Here is a 7,510-nt window from a genome sequence, read left to right as displayed (position 1 = left end):
AAGCCTGTATCTTTTTTTTTTTTAAACTCTTCTCTATTTCCCAGAAATTTGTTCTGCTTTTTGACCCTTAGAATTCATATCTCATATTTCTAGCAGGCTGAGAGATTCCAGCTCCATACTTTCTTACTTCCTGTCCATGATAGTTTAACCTCTAGGCATTCACATTGCTTCCTCACCATCATCGAGCTGTAGCTGTGCAATTCCTTGCCTATTGTCCATTTCATACTGTTCTCTTGCTGTTCTCTGAGTGTTTGGATTTGACATTCCTGTTACTTCAAGTAAAAGGAAGTGACTAAACACCAACTTTCACATCATTTTACTGTTATCACCATTATATGGCTGATCAGAAATGCCAAATCACAACCTCAAGAAGAACGAAACTTTGCTTCTCTTACATGAGCTGTCTTTGCAGGATGAGAATTCCTGCTGTGCTGTCACAAAGGAGCAGGCATCAGCTTGGAGCAGGGAAATGCCTGAGGGCTAGTTCCAACATCTGGCCTTGTTAGTGACAGTGACAGTGACAGTGACAGTGGGGTACTACGAGTTTCAGAAATGTAGACAACTGTCCTCTGCAGCAAGCAGTCACCATTAATCCTCACTTTGCTCAGTCACTGGGGAACCACCAATGGAACTGCTTAGACTCAAGAGCAAGTTTCATTTTTAATTTCATGTGGAAACTGGCTATTATGGAGGTCTTAACTGTAGTCTGATGTAAGATTACTCTCTGTTGTGTTCTCTGTTGGAAATTGTTTCCAGTCTATCACATGTTCTCAGTGAGTTGCTACTGCCCCTGTTGTGATAGTTGCTTCGACAGTTAAATCTTGAATCTCAGGTGACTTCATGTGTCAGCATAAATACAACCAGGATAGGAACTTGCTTTTGGGTTTCTAATGGGTCATGGGAAATGAAGTTTATAATTTGTAAGCTATGGTTTGAGATAATTTTGTGTTTGTCTTGAACTCCTCTGTCAAAACACATTTGCATTTGTCAGAAGATCCTATTTAACTGTCCAACACATCCATGAGGCATGAGCTAAACATTGGCTGTAGGTGCAGGGTTGTGGTTGAATGGATAAAGCCTGTGGTTTTTTAAAAGAGTAAGAAGTTGCTTAAATCTCCCCTTTTCTTTCTTGTTATAAATCCCTTCATAGTTCACATCCTAGGACTCCTGCTGGGCTGTGACTGTACTTCAGCCTGTTTTTCAGAAAAGCCCTGAGAAGTTGGCTCAGTTGCCCGAAGGGTCAGAGGACAGGCAGCTCTCTCAGTCTCAGTGGGTTTCTTTCTCTCTGATTGTTCATTTAGGGTGATGTTCCATAAGCGTTTATTCTGGGTTGTAGCATGGGCTGCTCCCCACAACTTCAGGGCTCAAGGTGCTGCAGTCGGGAGGGTGTCAAAGGGGACAAGATTTGCAGAGGTTCAGAAGGTGCTGCTTTGACTGTGGCTCTTTCCAGGTCACCTCATTGCTCTGGGCTCGCTGGAGGGGCAGCAATGGGTGACAGGCCTGGCAGCACTGAGTCCTCTCCAGTGGTGCAGTGACAGTGTTTCCTTGGCTCAGACAGAGCTACTTTGGCCAGTTCTGTTTTTCTAAAGCAGAGACTCACCACTGTTATTCCATTGCTGGAGTAACAGCAGTCTGGGGGATCAAGAGTGATGGGCCTGAAGGGAAACAGCACAGTGAAGATGTGTTTTGCTCTGAAAACTCTCATCATGCTGTAAATCAGAAGCTGGATGACATTGGAAAAATTCATTAAACTAAATTATCAAGGGGTACCACATACAAAGAGGCACTTGTGGCTCAGGAAGTTTATGAATTTCAAGTATTTGGAGGCTGAGAGAACATTTAGGGAAGAATCACTACACATTTATTGTTGTCTTCTTCCTGCTGTATTCCTCCCTGGGCATCCCAGTACCAGCTGCTGTCAGAGACAGGAGCTGTGGGGCTCTCCGTTTGACTCATCTGCCCGGTTTTTCATTTGAATATAAATAGTCAACATCTAAGGCTATTGTTTAGAAAGGATGGGAATGTAAGCAAATGAGACAAATTTTCTTTAGATGAAATAGTATCTGTGACCATGAAACCAGGACAGGGCTGTGCTGTATGTCTTTACATTTGAACATTGATCTGTTTCAGAGGGTTTAAAATTTTTTTTCTCTTTCTAAACAATGCATGGAGAATAGAAAAGTTTTCTCAATATAAACACTTTTGTTTTTACTGTGTTTATGTTTTCAAAACAGCTATTTGGTTAATCTTGAATAAACAAGCCTCCAAAATATGGTGTTGGGCAATCTTGGCTATTAATGTGCGTGTGATAAGTGTGTTTATGTGTGTGTCCAACTCTGTTCAGACTGACTGAATTTCATGTCAGACAAGGAAATATAAAACTTGTACCGTCTGCTGAGAGTCCAGGCTTGACAGCTTTCTGGAATCCTGCACAGATCTGCTCTTGATTCTGCAGCAAATGTCAGACCTTGGGGAGGAAGCAGAAAGGGACAGTCCAAGTTGTCTCCGAGACTGAGATGTGGCACCGTTTTAGCACGTGACATGAAATACAGATTGACATTCAGGAGCTGGGTTTTGCTTGTCCCGGGCAGTGGGAAATGGGAATAGGCAAAGCAAGGAAACAGGGCTGGTTACCTTTTGGCAGGAGCCAAGGGCTGCTGAGGGTTGAGTCTGGAAGAGTTGTTTCTTTGGACCTTGGTGATGGCTGCCCGATTTGAAGGACTTTATCCCGTTCCAGGAGGTGATAGATGCTGGGCAGAGCTGCTGAAGGAAAAGAATTGTCGCTGTGGCAGAGGCATGGCCATGTCAGGAGGGAGCTGTCAGGGAGAGAGCGGCCCCAGGCACCAACTGTCCCAGAAAGGAGAGAGATGAGGTTTTAGTAATGAGGCACTGTCCATGCTCTTGGGCAACCCAGAAGATCTCTGTAAGTGATTATGAATTCCACATGTTCTGGGAGTGGAATGCTTTATGGCTGTGCAGCACTCAGGAGGCTGCACCAGGAATTGCCAGCTGGGAAAGTTGTGTGGCCAGGAAGCAGATCTCAGAAAAGAAAGCAGCAGGCAGGAGAATAGATACTGATGGGATAATGTGATGGAAATACCTGGTAGGAGAGCTGTGCATTTCTGTAACTCATCCAGGGGCCTGAAGTGGCAAAAAGTTTGGTCACTGCTCACGTGCAGCATCCAAAAGACTCTGTCTGAACTAGGCAGTGAAAGTGGAAGCACTGTGAGAATTGCTGGTGCAGACAGAAAGGAGCTGAGGGCCAGAAGGGAAGACAAGATGCCATCAGCCCCGTGGTTGTGGCTCCTGAAGCTAGGTTTTGATTTTCTGAATTTCAGAGAAAATGATGTGTGAGGCTGAAGGACCATGTCCGTTTTCCATTCTGCCTGCTACCATGGAGCTCTGGAGATGCACACTGTGATCCAGTTTCTGTGTTCCAAAAGCTTTCAAATGAATTTAATTTTATTAAACTAGGACACCCTGTCCAGTCACTGCTGGAAGTCCTTTAATCTATTGCAAACAAACCCCAGATGTTTCTGTGTGCATTATTTATTTTGTCCTTTCTACATTGACCCTGGTGCACTGTGTAGAAACAGTTTCTTTTTGTTAAATGCTGCTGCTTCCATCTACCCTTTGGTATGGAGACCAGCAGCTCTGCTTTTTATGGAAAAAACCTGAAAACCCAAAAAAACCCAACACCCTCTCCAACCAAAACAAACAAATAAACAAAAATCCAAATAAAACCCCAAACCAAACCCCAAATAACTCCCCCCCTCCCCTCAAACAACCCCCAAGAAACCCTCAAGGTTTTCTTGAGTCAACCTTTTTCCTCATGCAACTGCCTTTCTTTTGATGACTTCTGTGGAAATCTACACATTACTGCTCAGGGTCAGGCTTAGGGTTTGAATCCAGAAGAGGTTTGTGAAATGTACTGTGCTGGTACAGCTACTGCACATAGTTTGGAAAGGGACCACGTTACTGTTGAGAACTAGCATGCATTGCTGACAATAACTTACTTGCATTCACCAATCTGATAAGCTGAAAATGTCTTACTTCAATATGGTAAGAAACTTAACCAGCTGTTGTACAAAGAAAGGCCTTAAAATTAAATGTACAAGGTAGAAAAGAAGGGGAGGATATGAACAAAATTCTGAAAACAGTTTATTTTTTATTGAAATAAAAAATGTGTAGTACTCTGGCATCTCAGCTCAGGTATTAGTACACTATATATTTAACACTGATGAAAATGAATATTCAAATTCTGAATGTGGGAAAGCGGGGATTTTTTCCATTCCCATTGTTCATGCCCATGAATAAGCAGCAGTTGACTTCTTGCATTTTCTACTCCATGTTCCAGCTGAATAAATGTTGGGACTATAACATCAGCATGTCCCTAGAGGAAAGAGGGTAAAATTTTGAAGGGAGGAGGGAGACATTTACCATGATCAGAGTGTGGGAAAGTGGCTAATGATAAGTAATACAACAGCTCCAAAGGGAATTGTGCAACAGCCTGGAAACACCACATTTGAATACCAGGGAATTTCCAAAGTAAAACAGCAGTGTAAAATAAGCAGGGAAAAAGAAAAGTACAGAAAACAAAGTCTACCAGACTGATTTTCTCTTTCCCTTCATGCTGCCCTTCCACTTTCTAGGGAAGAAAGCAAACAGTTCCTTGTACTCTTGCACAAAGAAAGGGTTACCTCACACAAGCTCCCAGGACTATCCAGAAGGAAGGGAAGTTATTGTGAATCAATGCTGTCGTCCCTGGAACCAAGACAGAGCTAGGAGCCTACATCTGTAGTTGCCCAATACCAATAACCTTTTTTCACCAAGACAAGGCAAGGGTTGTTTATGGAGCTGGGTTTTATCCTTCTGTCAGCCTCTCATTGCTGTGCTTGTGAAGTGCATGAGGATCATAAGGGCAGTTAAGAACCTGCTCTTCCCCCATTCCCTTGTGGAGAAGCTCAGCTTGCTCTGGTTTTCCATGTGTGCTGGCTCTGAGATCCTTGTTGACTTGCAGCACTCACACATCTGGCTTGCTTTCCCAGGAGCTTCTCCTTCCCAAAGATCTGGAAGTGCAGCAGGGAGAGGGCAGCGGTGCAGGCTGTGTTTAAGCTGGGTCTGAGGCAAGTGTGAGGGAGTCTCCTCAGTAGCTTGTGGCTTCCCAGAGGTGCATCCTGGTCCCTGCCCATCACTCCTGCACCAGCTGCACATGTCCTCCCTTGCTGTCCCTTTCAGCACTCTGATGCTGGTGGATGTCACTGGATTCCAGGGAGATGGTAGGAAGCTGCAGAACTCCAGTGGGGATGCTGTGTGGATGCTTTCATGCTCAGAAAGAGCTGCAGGGATAGGCAGAGGTGGGGCCTGCTGACTTCACAGGACAGTACAATCTGTTTGGCTGCATTTTGCTAGTCCTGCTCATTTTTGAGAGGAGATGAAATCCAGACGCTGGTCCTGGTCTTGATTCCTGACTCAGAAATTGCACTGTGATTAAGCACTTTGGAAAGCTTCACTGTGCATAGCAGTGTAGCTCTGTCATTTACCTGGGAATCCCAGAAAACCTTAGTTCTAATTTAGGGGAATTTTTAGAAAATACTTCCCATCCTTGCTCCTTTTTCTGAGAGGTTGAGGTTGTTTTCAGATGTTAATACAGAACTCTCTACTGTTTTTATATACCCTTAACACCAGGAACTTAAAAAAAAAAACAAAACAAAACAACAACAACAACAAAAAATAAGTAGTAGCAGCTGCACAAACAGCCTAATGCAGATATCACATGCCCATTGCCTGGAGCTCAGTATGTACAGCCCATGGAGTCTTTGCCCTCATGTCCTGCATGGTGTGAGCTTGCATTGACTGACTGTGAGGAGCAGGGACCCAGAGTGTGGGGATGGCAGAGGGAGGGAAGTGGGAATATTTGGTGGGGGATAGTCCCTGCTTTGTGGAGTTGGGAACCAGGGTATTAGATGCTGGAGAAGCATGTAGAGGGCTTGGAAGAGAACACACAGACGAGCTTGTGGGTTTTGCCAGCATTTAAATAGTCATTTCCCTGGATCCCTCTGGAGAGCAGCCCTGTGCTGAGCACGTTATTCTGCCTGTGTGCAGACCTCTGCCCTGCTGTGTACCAAACTTCATGAGGTTTCTGTTCAAGTTCAGCAAGGTCCCTGTGGATGATGCTCTGCTGCTTGACAGCCATTCCCCTTAATTTAGTCCAAGCCAGAGATTTGCTGGTGTTGCATTTTCATCCTTGTTGATTCCCCTTTTGACTTTTAAATTGTATTTCAACAGCACTCCTTTTTCTGAACGTCTTTCTAGGCTTTTGTCATTACAGAGTTCAGGGTTTGAGTGTGTTACTTCTCTCTGTGAAGATCCCTGGCAAAATCATCCTCAGCTTCCTCAGCTGATGTGCTTCCCTGGTGTTCAGAGTGGCTCGTGTTGCCCTGTGCTGGGCTCTGGGGAGACCAAGGGACCTCCAGTCTGCCAGGACTCAGGGAAAAAACTGCTCCAGGCAGCTCTGGAATGAGCACGGCAGCGAACCAGGACTCACTGGCTGGGCTCCCTGAGGAGCAAATTATGGCAGCTGTATAGGGAGTTGCATATAGAAATACACACACTTTACTATAAATATATTGTATTTAGTACTTTCAGTGAGTTTAGTGCTTCCATGTGGGTTTTAAATCCTCCACAGCTATCCTTGGAGTCACTAATGTGATACTCCAGCCTATTTCAGACAATACAGAGTTCAGGCAGAGTTTGCTGTCAGTGTCTTTGGATGCACACAAAGCTCCCTTTTGTTTTCTCCTGCCAGTACTTTCAGCTGTTATAGTAATTGTACTAATGAGGTTTAATCTTTAAGAAAACTGCTGGATTTGGTCCAGAAGGGCACTCAAGAGTTAAGGACTGAACCAGAAGGTTTCACTGTTAATCTAATATTGAGCATTGCTGCAGTGTTACAGAAAGAATAAAGTGCTGAAGTTTGCAGTGAACTGTGCCTGGATATCCTCATTGAATAAAGTAAATAGATAGGAGTTTCCCTTGGGCAGTGGTTTGTGCCATGTGTCCCACTAAACAGATCTGTGCAAAAGTTGATTTTTGTTGGGTCAATGTCACTGGGAAATAGTGGTTGTTCTGGTTTGGGTTCCACGGAGCATTTCCAACAGGCTCTACTTCGTAACCAGCAGGAAAGGAGGAAGGAGGCAGCAGCTCTGCCTTTAACCTTGAAAAATTCAACACAGAGGAGTCCCTGAGATTCTGTGGGTCCCTTGAGGCTTTCAGTGGTGTGAGAAATGGTGTTTGACCTGAGACTGTCCTGTTCAAGTGTTTCCCCTTTGCTCATGCTTACAGCCCACAAAGAGAGATTCTTTAAGTGGGAAACTGAAGTGTAATTGAGGAGAACAGTGCCAGAGTAGTATTGGCCTGTTGATACTTGCCGTCCTCAAGATGTAGGTTTGTCCTCTCCAGCCATCTGTCACTGCCCTGCTGCTGTACTTCTAAAAGATGGAATGCCTGT

The sequence above is a fragment of the Prinia subflava genome, chromosome 19 (genome assembly GCF_021018805.1).
Source record: "Prinia subflava isolate CZ2003 ecotype Zambia chromosome 19, Cam_Psub_1.2, whole genome shotgun sequence".
Lineage (NCBI taxonomy): Eukaryota > Metazoa > Chordata > Aves > Passeriformes > Cisticolidae > Prinia > Prinia subflava.
The sequence above is the reverse complement of the archived record's forward strand: the minus strand, read 5'-3'. Positions refer to the sequence as shown.